The sequence below is a fragment of the Suncus etruscus genome, chromosome 1 (assembly GCF_024139225.1).
Source record: "Suncus etruscus isolate mSunEtr1 chromosome 1, mSunEtr1.pri.cur, whole genome shotgun sequence".
NCBI classification, from domain to species: Eukaryota; Metazoa; Chordata; class Mammalia; order Eulipotyphla; family Soricidae; genus Suncus; species Suncus etruscus.
In genome coordinates, this window is record NC_064848.1 from 126,738,783 (window position 1) to 126,755,831 (window position 17,049).

A 17,049-nucleotide genomic window follows, 5' to 3' on the forward strand; every position below is an offset into this window, starting at 1 on the left:
TTATCATAGACTTCTATTTTCGTCTGTTCCCATTCTTTGACTAATTTTTCCATTGTCTGCTCATTTGCTTTAAGTTTTTTGTCCAATCTCTCCTGCTGTATGGAATTGTTATGTATCTCATCTTCCACAGCACCAAGTCTATTCTCAGCTTCTGATACCCTGTCCCAGAGCTTATCCATTTTGTCATTCACTTCGTTTACTGACTTTTTCAGTCCTGTTAGTTGACATGTTATTTCAGTTTGGAGTTTTGTCATTTCTGCCTTCATATTTTCTTGGTTCTTATTAGTGTTCTGTTCAACTCGATCCATGGTTTCTTGGAGTCTGTTGAGCACCTTCCATATTGCTAGTCTAAAGTCCTTATCTGAGAGGTTGATTAGTTGTTCAGTCATTATCTGGTCCTCAGAATTGTCATCTTCATTCTCTATGTCTGATGCTGGCCTGCGTTGTTTCCCCATTGTCACACTTGTATTGTCGGTTTTTCTACGTGTTGTGGTGGTATTCATTGTCTATATGATGTAGGCAGCACACTCCTCTGGCTCCTCCCTTTCTGGATGGGCGGACTTGCCTCTAAGGGAGGGGAGACCTCCGTGGATGAAGCCTCACACTGGGTCAAATCTTAGGCCCGAGCATGCAACAGAGAAGACAGTCCAGAGAGAAATGTTTGCTTCTGTGATATAGCGCTGTTCTTAGTGTGATTTTTCCTTCTTGTTGCAATGGAGTTCTTTCCTTAGAAAGAGTGCACGGCCGCGTAGCGAAGCGGAGCGGCCGTGCTCCTCTGAGCCTCTTTTTGCCCCACTAGCAAGAGTTTCACGCAAGAGGACAGTAGACAGACATAGACAGGTCACACTCACAGTCTTTCACAGTTGAGCCCCACTGGGCCGGTGTACTTTCGCGGATTTTCCCCGCCTGGTGTCACACACAGGGAGCCGGCTTTTGCCCAGATAGCATTGTTATCTCTTCCCGAATGTAGTTTCTTTGGAGTTAGCTTCCCAGGGCTCTGAGGAGAGCTTCCAGAGTTCAGGAAAGACAGAGAAGGGTAGGACAGGGCTCCCTTCCGGTGTTCAGTTCCTCAGAAGAAGCACAGCCCGGTGGAGATTCTGCAGGTAGAGCAGTCAGCACTCTGCCTGGAAACCCCCACCTGCAGCCATTTCTCACTCACTCACTGGCTCGCTGGGTAGCTCCCGAATGTAGTTTCTTTGGGGTTCGCTTCCCAGGGCTCTGAGGATAGCTTCCAGAGTTCAGGAAAGACAGAGAAGGGTAGGACAGGGCTCCCTTCTGGTGCTCAGTTCCTCAGAAGAAGCACAGCCCGGTGGAGATTCTGCAGGTAGAGCAGTCAGCACTCTGCCTGGAAACCCCCACCTGCAGCCATTTCTCACTCACTCACTGGCTCGCTGGGTAGCTCCCGAATGTAGTTTCTTTGGGGTTCGCTTCCCAGGGCTCTGAGGAGAGCTTCCAGAGTTCAGGAAAGACAGAGAAGGGTAGGACAGGGCTCCCTTCCGGTGCTCAGTTCCTCAGAAGAAGCACAGCCCGGTGGAGATTCTGCAGGTAGAGCAGTCAGCACTCTGCCTGGAAACCCCCACCTGCAGCCATTTCTCACTCACTCACTGCGCCAGGGGCAATTTCTGAGTGCATAGCCAGGAGTAACCCCTGAGCTTCGCAGGGTGTGGTCCAAAACAAACAAACAAACAAACAAAAACAAACTACTGTTCACTCAGAAAAGTAGTTCCTTTACAATAGTTCAACATACTCAATATTTTACGCAAATGGACATAAGAAAAATTTTCTAGGTTAAAAAATAGCCAGTAGATTAGATATTTGGAAACCATTTAATTTTCTCATCCTATATTCAAAATCAATTCTTATTTTTCCCTTATAATTCATCTGAACTTGTCTGATATGTTGATTTTTAAATGATCATTTATTGCTCTTTGTAGAAACTGTGTGATTATTATATACTATGTGGTTATTATACAGGTGTAAAAGAATTTACCAAAACTCTATAGAGAATTAATGGGCATATGAACAACACTTATTGTTGTGCAGAAGACCTATCATAAACTGAAGATGGTATTAAATTGCAAGTCATCCCGAAGATATAAGAAAATCTCTATATTCATTGCAGCACTATTTACAATAGTCAGAATCTGGAAACAAACCATATTCCCTTCAATGATGAATAGCTAAATAAACTGTGGTACATATACACAATGGAATACTATGCAGCCGTTAGGAAAACTGAAGTCATGAAATTTTCCTAAACATGGATTGACATGGAAACTATTATACTGAGTAAAATAAGTCAGAGGGAGAGAAATAGACACAAAATAGTCTCACTCATCTATGAGATTTAAGAAAAATAAAATAATTTATTGTAATAATACCCAAGGACAATAGAGATCAGGACTGGAAGGACCAAGCCACAAAGAGTGGTGAGTGCAGTTAGAGAAATAACTACACTGACAGCTATCATGACAATGGTAATGAGTGAGAGAAGTAGAATGCCCATCTTGAATACAGGCAGAGGTTGGGGGAGGCTGGTGCTGGGGGCATAGGTGGTGGGAATGTTGCATTGGTGAAGGGGGATGTTCTTTTAATGACTGAAACCCAATTACAAAAATGTTTGTAATTATGCTGCTTAAATAAAGATATTATTTATTTTGAAAAGAACATCTCTTAGTGTCCCACCTGCTCCTGAATCAACAATTAAGTGTTCCCTTAATTTTCCTCTTCTATTTTCTTGTGGAGGTGCCACAGTTGGCAGTGCCCAATGCTGACTTCTGGCTCTGTGCTCAGGGATTACTCCAGGCAGAGTTTGTAGAACCACCTGGGATGCTTGGGTCTGTTGCATGCAGAACGAACATCCTATCTGTTGTAACCTTTTCATCTTTCTTATATTTCTCCCTTTGTATTTATCATCTTTCCCCTAGTAGTTATCATTGTCTTACATTTTATTATTTATACCCTGTTGTTTCTTTTTTCCTGTTTAACTCAAGGATTTTGCTAGTTTTATTTACTATTGAAATCCCAACACCTAAAAGTCCTTTATATATAACTATAGCTCATCAAACAGTTATTAACTTTTAAGTAATCTAAAAGATATCACAAATCCTAGTTTTCTCCTTTGTAGAGTGAACATGTTATTTGTTGTTAGTAGTTGCCATATCTAGTTTTTTTCTGGGTAATTAAGGCAAAGAACGTTATCTATCGTGATCTTCTAGACCCAGCAAATAGTATGTACTTTATAACTATTTATTGAATTATTAGACTACTGGACAAATAAATAAATCAAAACAGGAGGCTGGTGCTAAGTGGCTTTAATATCATGAGCCCCATTTCTAAAATAGAACATTTATTGCTGACTGACTCAGCAAAATCCAGGGATGAACAGTCCTGATTTTGAGAGTAATTAGTTCTTTTTATGTTAATAAACTAGAGCAACTTAAATGATTAGTGAGCAGTAATTTATCAACATTTGATGTTATGAAAAGAAAAAATTCAAAGAAGAAAAATCTATGACAGTAACAGGGAAACCTGTTTGAAATAGTTGATCAATATAGCTATTGCTACAAGGCTTTGTAGGCAGAGATATATAGAATAGTTGTGAGGAGAGGGTACAGACCTGTGAGCATCATCTAAAAATGGGAACACTCCCAAAAAGCTTTTATGAAGCCAACATCACCTTGATACCAAAACCAGACAGAGACTCTGCCAGAAAAAAGAAAATTACAGACCAATATCCCTGATGAATGCAGATGCAAAGATCTTTAACAAAATCTAGCAAATAGGATCCAATGTATCCTCAAGAAGATCATACACCACGACCAAATAGGTTTCATCCCAGGAATGCAAGGATGGTTTAACATCCATAGATCTATCAACATCATACACAACATCAACAACAAGAAAAATAAATATCACATGATCATATCAATAGATGCAGAGAAAACATTTGATAAGGTCCAACACCCATTCTTGATCAAAACTCTCAGCAAGATGGGAATGGAAGGAACCTTTCTCAATCTAGTTGAAGTAATCTACCACGAGCCAATGGCAAATATTATCTTCAATGGAGAAAAACTAAAAGCCTTTCCTCTAAATTCCGGTACAAGACAAGGCTGTCTGCTCTCATCACACCTCTTCAACATAGTACTGGAAGTGCTTGCTATAGTGATCAGGCAAGAAAAAAAATATCAAGGGAATCCAGATAGGAAAGGAAGAAGTCAAACTCTCACTTTTTGCAGATGACATGATACTCTACTTAGAAACCCTAAAGACTCTACCAAAAAGCTAGAAACAATAGACTCTTATATTAAGGTGGCAGGCTACAAAATTAACACACAGAAAACACACAGAAAACAATGGCCTTTTTATACACCAATAATGATAGAGAAGAGATGAACATCAAGAAGGCAATCCCATTCACAATAGTGCCACACAAACTCAAATATCTTGGAGTCAACTTGACCAAAGATGTGAAGGACCTATACAAAGAAAACTCTAAAGCCCTGCTCCAAGAAATAAGAGAGGACATATGGAAATGGAAACACATACCCTGCTCATGGTTTGGCAGGATTAACATCACTAAAATGGCAATACTCCCCAAAGCATTGTACAGATTTAATGCAATCCCTCTAAAGATACCCATGACACTCTTCAAAGAAGTGGATCAAACACTTATGAAGTTCATCTGGAACAATAGACACCCTCGAATAGCTAAAGCACTCCTAGGGAAAAGGAAAATGGTAGGCATTACTTTCCCCAACTTTAAACTGTAATACAGAGCAATAGTTATCAAAAAAACATGGTATTGGAATAAAGACAGACCCTCAGATCAGTGGAATAAGCTTGAGTTCTCAGACAATGTTCCCCAGACATACAATCACCTATTTTGGACAAAGGAGCAAGAAATCCTAAGTGGAGCAGGGAAAATCTCTTCAACAAGTGGTGCTGGCAGAACTGGGTAGCCACTTGCAAAAAGTGAGCATAGACCCCCAGTTAACATCATGTATGAAGGTAAAATCCAAGTAGATTAAAGGCCTTGATATCAGACCTGATACCAATGGTATATAGAACAACACATTAGCAAAACACTCCATGACACAGAGACTAAAGGCATCTTTAAGGAGAAAACTGCACTTTCCAAACAAGGGAAAGCAGAGATCAACAGATGGGACTATATTAAGCTGAGAAGCTTCTGCACCTCAAAAGAAATAGTGCCCAGGATACAAGAGCCCAGGATACAAGAGCCCAGGATACACCGTGTAGGAGAAACTATTCACCCAATACCCATCAGATAAGGGGCTAATATACAAAATATACAGGGCACTGAAAGAACTTTACAAGAAAAAAAACATCTAATCCCATCAAAATATGGGGAGAAGAAATGAACAGACACTTTGATAAAAAAGAAGTACAAATGGCCAAAAGGCACATGAAAAAATGCTCCTCATCACTAATCATCAGGGAGATGCAAATCAAAACAACGATGAGATACCATCTCACACCAAAGAGATTGGCACACATCACAAAGAATGAGATGCAATCAGTGCTGGCGGGGATGTGGAGAGAAAGGAACTCTTATCCTCTGCTGGTGGCAATGGAAAACGATATGGAGATTCCTCCAAAATCTGGAAATTGAGCTCCCACTCGACCCAGCTATTCCACTCCTAGGGATATACCCTAAGAACACAAGAATACAATACTAAAACCCCTTCCTCACACCTATATTTATTGCAGTACTATTCACAATAGCCAGGCTCTGGAAACAACCAAGATGCCCTTCAACAGACGAATGGCTAAAGAAACTGTGGTACATATACACAATAGAACATTATGTAGCAGTCAGGAGAGATGAAATCATGAAATTTTCCTATACATGGATGTACATGGAATCTATCATGCTGAGTGAAAAAAGTCAGAGGGAGAGAGAGAGATGCAGAATAGTCTCACTCATCTATGGGTTTTTAGAAAAATAAAAGTAATTTTTGCAACAATCCTCAGAGAAAATGAGAGGAGTGCTGGAACTTCCAGCTCACTTCATGAAGCTCACCACAAAGAGTGGTGAGTGCAGTTATAGAAATAACTACACAGAGATCATGTGAATGAATGAGGAAACTGGAAAGCCTGTCTAGAGTACAGGTAGGGGTGGGGTGGGATGGGAGGAGATTTGGGACATTGGTGGTGGGAATGTTGCACTGGTGAAGGACTGAAACCTAATCACAATCAAATTTGTAATCTAGATGTTTAAATAAAGAAAAAATATTAAAAAATATAAAGTAAGTTCCAAGAGTTCACTGGAAGCTATAGATGGAGTTCATGTTCATTCAATCAGTAGGTGTTCTGCTCTAGGAAGCTGGTCCTAAAAATGGATTCTCTTTTTTAAGTAATATATATTTTTAAATTAAATCACCATAAGATATGTAGTTACACAGTTTTTCATAATTGAGTCACACAATGCTCCAACACTCATCCCTTCACCAATGCATATCTCCTGCCTCCAATGTCCCTAGATTCCCTCGCACCCTTCCTTCTTCCTTCCATAGAAGCAGGCATTTTTCTTTTCTCTCTTCCCTTTTTACTTTTAGGCATTCTCATTTATAATATTCTTATCAAACATGTACTATATCTATAATTTTATCTTCCTTCAGCACCCATTTTTTGTCCAGAATGATAATTACCAACTATCATTGGTATAGTGGTCTCTTCATTGCTCCAATTGCACTCCCCTATTCTTTGTGGCATAAACCATGGACTAGCCCTTCTGGCTTTTATCTCTACTGTCTTTGGGTATTATTACCACACTATATCACAATACTATATTTCAGTATCCCACAAATGAGTGACATGATTCTATGTCTATTTTACTAGCAATTTTAACTCAGCATAATACTCTCGATGTTTATTCAAGGAAATGCTCATCCATGTATAGGGAAATTTCATGCTTCTCAAACCAAATAAAATCTACTTTGTTTTCAGAATATAACTGTTGTCTAAAATTCTTGGATCTTAGGGGAAGAGCCATATCTTATAAAGTTTAACCATTACTGAGTCCCTCAAATATGCATTATAATATTTTCCTTTTACATTATGGCATTAATAGAGACACTTTGGTAGAAGTAACTGCTTTATTAATCAACTCAAAGACTCAGGAGATTAAGTACATTAGGCATACCAGGTATATTTTTGTGAGGTAACAATTATTTTGTACATCATTTGTTTAAAAAATGTCTGCATTGGGGCCAGGGAGAGAGCACAGCTGTAGGGCTTTTGCCTTGCACGCAGGCTACCCAGGACAGATGGTGGTTCGAATTTGGCATCCCATATGGTCCCCAGAATCTGCCAGGAGTGATTTCTGAGATCAGAGCCAGGAGTAACCTCTGAAGGCTGCTGGGTGTGACCCACAAACCCAAAAAAGTAATGTGCATTGACAAAATCTGCATTGACAATTTATAAATTTCTAACAATAGCGGAGGGATTGCATCATGCTACCATGATTTTTTATTCATACAATTAAATGGTATTGAACACCTATAATGAGCCAAATGAAGGGACAAAAGATTGAACTAAACAAAACCACTCTCTAATGTACTTTACATTTTAGAAAAATAATTTGGGAAACAGACAAATAAATCTCTATCAAGTACTTTGCAAGTAAACTAGCTGGATAAGTAGAATAGAAAATATTGGATATGGTTGAAGAGACAGTGCAGTGACCAACACAAACTTCTTCCTCATATGCACCTCATATGATCCCCTGAGCCCCACCAGGAATGATCTTTTAGCATGAGGAAGAAGTAACCTTTCAGTATTGTTGGGTGTGGCCCTAAAGCCAAAAGAAAAAAAATCAAGTATTGGGAATAAAGGAAATGTGTCAGCAAATTTATGTAACAAGTACGAGAATTTCTACTTGTTTTCTATTGCTCTTGTAATAATTTCCTCCTAAAGTAATAATATAAAAGAATACAATGTATTCTGTACAGATAAAAAGTCTAAAATGGAGTGGAAGGCATCTTAATACTCTAGAAGAGAGTCCATTTTGTTTGCTTCTTTCTGCTTATAGAAGTTACCTGGTTTCCCTAGTTTTCACATTCTTCCACCTTTCACAACTAAAGTGAAACATCTTTAAATCTTCCCTCTTATTTTGCCTTAAAAGAACCCTCTGCTTATATTGGGCCCACCTAGATTTAGACTATCTGCTTCTCTTAGTCACTGCTGGAAGTACTTTTTTTTATCATTTTGTTACAAAGACAACATATTTTTAGGTTCAAATGACTAGCATAGAAGAAATAAAACTCTAGCTTTCACAGTATTTATCAGATTCTCTGATAAAGTAGCATTTGAGCAACAATCCAACTTGAGATTTCAGGGAGCCATGAGATTCAAGACATTTGGATTCTAAGCATTGGAAATCACTAAAGACAAAGATCCTGTGAAGAGACAGAAATTTCAATTTTAAGAACTGGTAAGGAGCCAAATTATTCTAGGCATCAAGTGGGGACTTCCGAAAGGCAAAAAGAAACATGCTAGAAAGAAGTTCCCTTGAGATGTATAGTATGGTCTAGTGGCCACTTCAGGATGACATGGATAATCTAATTTGATTCACACACACAAAATCAGATAAAATAGCTACTGTAAATTACTTCATTTTAAGGGTTAAGAAACCAGAGCTTAGAAAAGTGAAGCCAACTCTTAGGGGCATACATTTTTCAAGTGGTAAAACTAAGCATTTATCCTAGACTATCTGATTACTAAGTTTCACACATGACCCCTCTACCAGGCTGTTTGCCCCTCATAGTCTGAAATTTTAAGAGTATTATTGAGCTGGAGCAATGATCTGAATTGAGACTATGTGAAGAAAATAATCCATGTACCTCTGAATCACACTTCAATTCAATTGTGATGAGAAGGCCAATGATGTAACAGAAAGCTTGAGGGGCAGAGCCCAAATCATTTGACTCTGACCAGCTCTCTGTGTGACACCAGAATAAAGGGCTGCAGTAACTTATTGGTAACTAAAATTGAGCCTTGTAACTGGTAACCCTTTTATCCTTCTATCTTATTGTCTGTATTGAAATAAGATATTAGAGTTGCAAAATAAAAGATTCAGACTAATATGAAATTTCTAAATAGAAAATTGGAGGCTTGTGCTATAAAAAGATACTCTATGTAAAAAGATTATTAAGAGGTTATTTAATCTGTTTTATTTTTTCTCTAAAATAAGTTATTATTTAATTTTTAAACTATTTTTATTAATCTATTTTTATTATTTCTCTAAATTATTACTTTTCTAACCCATTCTTTTTATCTAAACACTTTTTATCTATTTTACTTTTTCCTAAAATTGAAAAAATTTTGGTGCATATATATTTATTTAAAATTAAATAAATTTAAAATTTTTTTAGAAAAGCCCACTTATCAGAAATGCCTCTATTTCACGTAACTATATTGATTCACCCTCTAACTCAGGGAGCTTTCCATACTTCCTTGTAAGAATATGAGGAATCTTGGGATGATTTTAAAATGACAGAGAAAGAATCAAAGACTTATGCAAATTTCTTAATCACAGAGAACCCTTTGCTTTTTCCCCCTAAAGTTTGTTCCCAGTGACTACAGGGCGCTGAGCAGGAGAGTCACATCCAGTGTGTGTTTGGCATTGTTGCTAGAATAGTCAGGCTATGTGGACTATTAATACAATTATATGTTTGCAGAAAATTGGGCAATTTAAGAGCAGAACTATGCGTTCCTTTTTCAAACACCTTCTCGGTTGTTTAGAATAGAATTGTTGCGCACTGACTTTGCAGTTTCCAATATTCACAGCTCCCACTCATGTCTTTGAAAATTCCCCTATGGCATCTACTCGCAGAAATCAAATCACAAAAGTGAAATGATAAACATAAGGCAACAAATTGTATCCCTGTGTCTCCTCTCCGCGCTTTTGTTATCATGTTGGTTTTTGGGGTCCCATAGGGTCCTGCATTGCTTGTGAGACTGCAGAAGAGTGATAGGGCACAAGAGTGATAGAAATCAGACAGAATTATAGCAATAGGATCCATATCCCAGCACCCTGCTTCTCACCATATGATGCTTCCCACACATGCCTGCAAAGCTGGCCCCAAAACTCCTTTATACATTTACTATCTATTTCACTCTGTGGTGAAAGAAGTTCAAGTCATTCCATTGTGATATTCAGTCTCTTGTCTCTAGTAGACCACTGACCTTCATCCTGCCCCAGAAAAAAATAAAGCTTTCTTTTCTTTTTATTGGTTCTGGGCCACATCCTGTGGTGCTCAGGAGCTATTTCTGGTTCTGTGCTTAGAAATGGCTTTTGCTATGCTTAGAAGAACCATATGGGGTATTAGAGATTCAAATAGAGTCTTATATGCAGGGCAAGTGCCTTAAACCCCTGTACTAACACTCCAGCACAAAAGAATACTTTATGAGACACATAGAATCAGAGATCTGACCAACCTGTCCAGGACCAGGTAAGGTCTGAACTATGTCCCATAAGCAAAGATTTGCTTCACAGCTTCCATGGTGAACAGAGGCACAGGGAGACAGCACAAAGAAGAACCCAGAGGATAAAAAGCCTTTTGGGAAAGTGGAAAAATATCCAGTTGTGAGATTTCCATATGTAAAGATCATACGAGATACCAGCTGTTGTAAATAAAGTGCTTCTAATTTTAGAAATGGAGCATCCCAAGAGTTGAAACTGATTTCAAAGTTTTATATCAACCATGCCCAAGGCTCACCTAGTTACCTGTCACAATACTCAGTGAAGCAGGTTCTGCTCGGAATGAGAAAGTTTTGGAAATGAAAGTAACTGATTTGTGGAAGCAATAGATTTAACTTTATCTTGCTAGATTTTGGGCCAGGAGGACTAAACCATTTAGAAAGCTCACCATAAGTAGTGGAGCAGTGAATGAAGTTAGGGTAGAGAGGCGACCACTAAGACCACTAATTGGAACTAAACATGCTGGACAAGAACTGGATGATAGGCATTATATCTCTTCATTAACGATAGTAAAAAATCAAGAGGGAGAGAGACATAGAGAGATATGTGTAAAATGCTTGCTCCAGAGGCATTCAGAAGGATGGAGGAGAGGGAAACTGGGGATTGGCGATGAGAAATGACGCTGGTGAAAGTTGGTGTTTATTGTATGACTGAAACCCAATTATGAACATTTTAGTAACCATGTGCTTAAATAAAAGGCGAAAAATATTTTTATAAAAGGAAAGCTTCTGAGAGAATCCTTAGAAGAACCTGAGATTTTTCAACCCAGGAACTCCATGTAGTAAAAAAAAAAATAAATAAAATAAAATAGCTTTTATGTAGCATGGTTACAATAGTGTTAGCTTTTATGATTTTGACATATAAAATTGCTTTATTTTGACCATTATCCCCAACTTCCCAACACTGTCCTTATGACACTTAATTCATCTCTTTTTCTCAGTTCACAGTCAGTGCCTGGTAGTCTGTTTTGCAAGGATTTGCCCTTATTCAGCATTATCTATTCACCCGCTTTATTTTGTTACACTCCACAAGTAAATGAGATTAACTGGCTTTTGTTATCCTCCTTCTGAGTTGTTTTACTTAGATTCCATCTGAGTTACATCAAGCTATAAGATTTCATCTTTTCTTGTAGCTTTGCAATACTGTGGAAAATACATAATGTATATAGAAACAATACACATAATTTTTGGGGGGGGTTTGGGCCACACTCGGTGATGTTCAGGGGTTACTCCTGGCTGTGCACTCAGAAATTGCTCCTGACTCAGAGGACCACATGGGATGACAGGGACCAAACCAAGGTCTGTCCTGAGTCAGCCGCTTGCAAGACAAATGCCCTATGGCTGTGCTATCACTTCGGCCCCTAAACAATACATACTTAATTCTTGTGTATTTGCTTTTGGGTCACAATTGGTAGTGCTCAGGATTTACTTCTTGCTCTACATTCAGGAATCACACTTCTTGAAGGATTCAGGGATCCATGTGGGGTGCCAGTGATCAACTGTGGGTCAACACTTTGCAAAGCACATTACTGACTGTACTATAGCTCTGGCCAAGAAAGTAACTATTCTATTTATTAAACTGCTGCTGGAAATTTAAGTTGTTTCCATTTCATACCTATTGCACTAAACATTCCAATATTTTATTTTCTTGGAGTAGATGTCAAGAAGTGGAATAAAAAAATAACAAGGAAGCTTTTGTTACTTTGATAAGAAGTCTCCACACTGTTTCCAGATGCTGAAATAGTTGACATCCCCAACACCAGTGAAAGCAAGTCCTTTTCCACCAGATCCTCACCAACACTGTTTTTCTCATTCTTTTTGATACATGAGCTATCACTCTTGACATCCCCAACACCAGTGGAAGCAAGTCCTTTTTTACCAGATCTTCACCAACACTGTTTTTTCTCATTCTTCTTGATACATGAGCCATCACTCTCACAGGTGTGAGAAAATATGCTCAGTTACACATATACAGGGATATATGACCCTTGCACTACAAAGGGATGTGATCTTTGGTAAGAATTGCAATAAAAAGAATTGTGAGTACCATATCTAGAAAAAGCAACCCCTATCAAGCAACCATGAAAAGTACTACAATATAACTACAACACACAGCTAAAGTACTGCAATACTCAGCTAAAGGGTGTGACCTCTCAGTAAGCACCACTCTCATTATAGGAATGCACACTCTAGCGTAGTCTAGTGTGAGTGTAGTCAGTAAGTGTGCAAGCATTACAACCAAATGTTTAATATGAAGTCTGAACTCTATAGCTTAGTGGAGGTGTAAACTGGTCATTGCAACAACTGCAGCAAAAATCAAGGGAATGAGGGGGAAAGACATTACTATGGCTAAAGCATTCAAATTTTCATTGGGCCTATGGGGAAAAATAGATGTAAAGGAGTGAGATATGACATCCTACTTTAAGTAGTTGTAAATATAAAAGCTTTTAAAACTATAAGACCAACTTTTTATTCCCCTGGGAGGAAAGCTAGAGTCACAATTTATAATGGTCAGGGCTAGTCTTGTACCATCTTTCCATTCCCAGGGGAATTTTTAAATTTTTTTTATTTAAGCCACTGTAATTTACAAAGTTATTCAGAGTTGTGTTTCAGACATATAATGTTTCAGGAAAAATCCCATCACCAATGTCAACCACCCTCCACTAATATTCCCAGAGTGCATCCTATGCCACCAGCCTGCCAGTATAATAAACTCATTTTTTTTTTTTGGTTGTCAAAGTTTAGGTTTCATGAATTTATTGTTATTGACTCTGGCTGGAATAGTTAGTCTTGTCCTTTCTGAACACCATCAATGAACCTGAGGCCCCTTGACTCCTGTCCCCATCCTTTCATATTTGTGTTTCTCCCACTCCACTCAATTTGTTTCCTTTTCTTCACTGTACTCTGAGATATAGAGTGTTCTGGACAACCCCCATTTAAATCATAGCATTTCTTCATGCAGTTATTCTAGATACCACATACACTTGATATCATTCTGTATTTATTCTTCTTGTTATGGCTTACTACATTTAACAAAATATCCTCCAGTTTCATTTATGTTGCAGCAAACTGTATCATCACATCATTCCTTACAACCATGTAACATTCCATTGTATGTATGTACCACCTAGAAAATGCTTTAATGATGACTCTATAATATATTATTAGACTATGTTCTAGACATATAACAGACACCTTCAGGGAAAGAGCAAATATTTATGGTGAGAAAAATGTGGAAATGCATTTATATATTCAACACATTTTGAGCTGAACAAAAAAAAAGAAAAGAAAAATGTTTGAAATACTAGAAATATGTCCAGGTAATCTAGCAAACAAAATGTGCTGGCATTGTAAATTGGTTGAATGACCTTTGATGTGAATGAAAATACTATATATAGCTCTAATTGAATATTATTCAGCATGTCTTCTTAGTCTGATAAATCAGTGAGAAGACAGAGGCATATGTAACCTACAACTTTATCATTAATATTAGTGTAACTATCCGAGTTTTCCCATTAATTATAGTGTTTCTCTCCACATGTTTAAATTGCCAGAGTATGAAAAAGAGAAATGTTTTAATAATATGATTTACTGCAGCAGCATAAAAAGTTCAGAAGATAGTACAGCCTTTCTATTATTATTATTATTATTATTTTTTTAATGACCCAGCCTTCAGAAAAACCACATGTGAAATAATTACAATTGCTTTTCCTAGGACTAAAAAAACTTGATTGCCATTTTAGTTACTTTTATATTTCTAGCACAACAATAATATATCCTATCTGCCTTCTAAAAACACAGAATTGGAAAATAAATTTACTTCTAATAACTTATTTTGACTCAGTCTTAGTATCTACTTTTTGAAACTGTTTTTATATTTTTAATTCAATTAACAAACTCTAAACTGATTTTATAATTTTAAAAAGGAAACAATAAAGACTTCATTTTTAATCATTTGTTTTTATTTTTCTGCCATGAAATGTAACAAATAGGTTGCAACTTGGTGACCTTTTAAATTTTTTTATTCAATATACATAAATAATACATATAGTAAGCACTTTTTAGTAAAAATATTTACATATGTATTTAAATCATTTAAAATAAAGGCATATTTTATTTTTAATGGGAAATAGTTTTTTGAGTGATTAATAAGATACATGAGGTTATAGAGAAAAATGTAGGTAGGAAACTCTTAAAAATATTTATGTAAAAACTTAAAAACAGCCTTATATGAGGCTGATCTTACTTTGGTCCTTAATACCACATATAGTCCTCAAACCACATATAGTCCTCAAAACACCCAGTAATACCAGGAGTGATCTTAACACAGAGTCAGGATTAATAATCCTTGAGCACAGCCAGGTATGCCACCTATAAAAAAAAATACATATAGATCTTTATTTAATATGAACAGATTATGTTTGTTGGTAGCAGATACATGGATTGTTTATTTAAAAATTTAAATATCGGGGCCAAAGAGATAGCACAGTGGTAGGCCATTTGCCTTGCAAGCGGCAGACCCAGGACCAATGTTGGTTTGAATTCGGGCATCCTATATGGTTCCCCGCGTCTGCCAGGAGTGATTTCTGAGCTGAGAGCCAGGAGTAACCCCTGAGTGCTGCCGGGTGTGACCCAAATAAGAAAAAAAATCTGTGTAATATACCATATTGATAAACTAAAAATAAATGACTGGCTATCTCAAAAGATGCCTCAAATGGCATTTAAATTTTTTAAATATCTATTCTCATTAAAGTTAAGAATTATGCATTAGGCATTTCTATTTATTTGATATTAAGAAAAAGACCAGTCAATTGGTTTCTCATAACTGCACAATGGCAAAACAGACTCTGTTGACCTTTTTTCTTTTTCTTATTACAGGCACAACTTTTCTTTTTCTTTTTTTCTCATCTCTAGGAATTTTAGGTTTCTTTCTCGGTTAACTTCCTGATCATTTAGCATCTATCATAGTCCATTTAACATTGGTTCTAACTTGCCTAAAAATCTGGAAACTTTATTCTAGTCCAGGAGATATAACTAACCATAGTTTCCTGTGCAGATTCTGGATATCAGCAATTCTGTTCTGGGACCAAGACCAAGATGGCAGCTGCCACCATATTTGAGAAATCAGGTTACTAACTATCTTATAAATCTTTGTATTTGATGGCTGTTTATTAAAGACATTGCCTCCTGTGTGATCTGAACATCACCTATATATTAAAAACATACATTATCAAAGGATATCACATTATTTAAAAGCAAGTTCTTCATTTTTTAACAAGGTTATGATGATTTCTGTGCTACATGAAACATGTTGATTGGTCCTGGATGCTAAAGCACCCCCACAAAAAAAAAAAAAAAAAGAAAAGAAAAGGAAAGAAAAGAAAGAAACCCATCACCATCACACCCACAATACAAGCCAAACTAAAACCTCAACTAACCAAACAGTAAAACACAGTTTTGAGCTCCTAATAAGAATAAATTTATGGGGCCGGAGAGATAGTGTGGAGGTAAGGCGTTTACCTTTCATGCAGAAGGTCATCGGTTCGAATCCCAGCATCCCGTATGGGTCCCCTGTGCCTGCCAGGAACAATTTTTGAGCACTGAGCCAGGAGAAAAAAAAAAAAAAAAAAAAAAACCCTGAGCACTGCCAGTGTGAACCAAAAACCACACACACACACACACAAAAAAAAAAAATAAATAAATAAAAGAATACATTAATGTCTTTCCCAGCAGAATCTGTAATTCCTTGTGTTTGGCAAATCAACATTCTCATTTTCATCACACCAATAATATATGATTGTTTATATAAATAAATAACCTATAATAAAAGTGAAGGTAACTTAGAGCCAGGATATATGGCTCAGTTGGTAAAGTGCCTGTTTTTCAGGCATGAGGTCTGACTTTGGTTCCCAGCACTGCCCCAAGTGGCAAATATAAACTCACACCATAATTATTGAATATGACAGACATCAAAAAAGCACAACAACTAAAGGATGTGAGCATCAAAACCAAAGTGAATAAACTCTAGTAATCAAAACAGCAAAGAAAAAAATGGAGGAGTAAAAAATATTTTCAATGTTATTATTTAATATCAAGTAGAACTGCTGATCACTTTATTCCTTGTAACTCTTTATTTTAAAATTGGATTTATTTATTTAAAAAATGTTCATTATAATTAATAAGAGAGTCAGCCACATTTTTCAAGACTACATTGACATTTTCTTTCTATATCAAACAACTCTGCTCATTTGCTATACCCTTGCACCTTCTCAAACAGTCATACTTGCTCCCTTAACTCCTACTCCCACTCTATCTTACAGCTACATTCACTTCCCTCTTACTTCTTCTTAAAACAGTGATTACTCAGATATCATTCTTTGTGTTTGTTTTTAACTTCTTAAGTTTGCATTTTATCTCTCTCCATATGCTAACTTTATCTTATTTGTATTTTTCTTTGCATCACATTGGTATTAATCAGTGTTATCCAGTGAAACACACAGCATAACTAAGCACAATAGGATATCTAAAGACAATATGAGA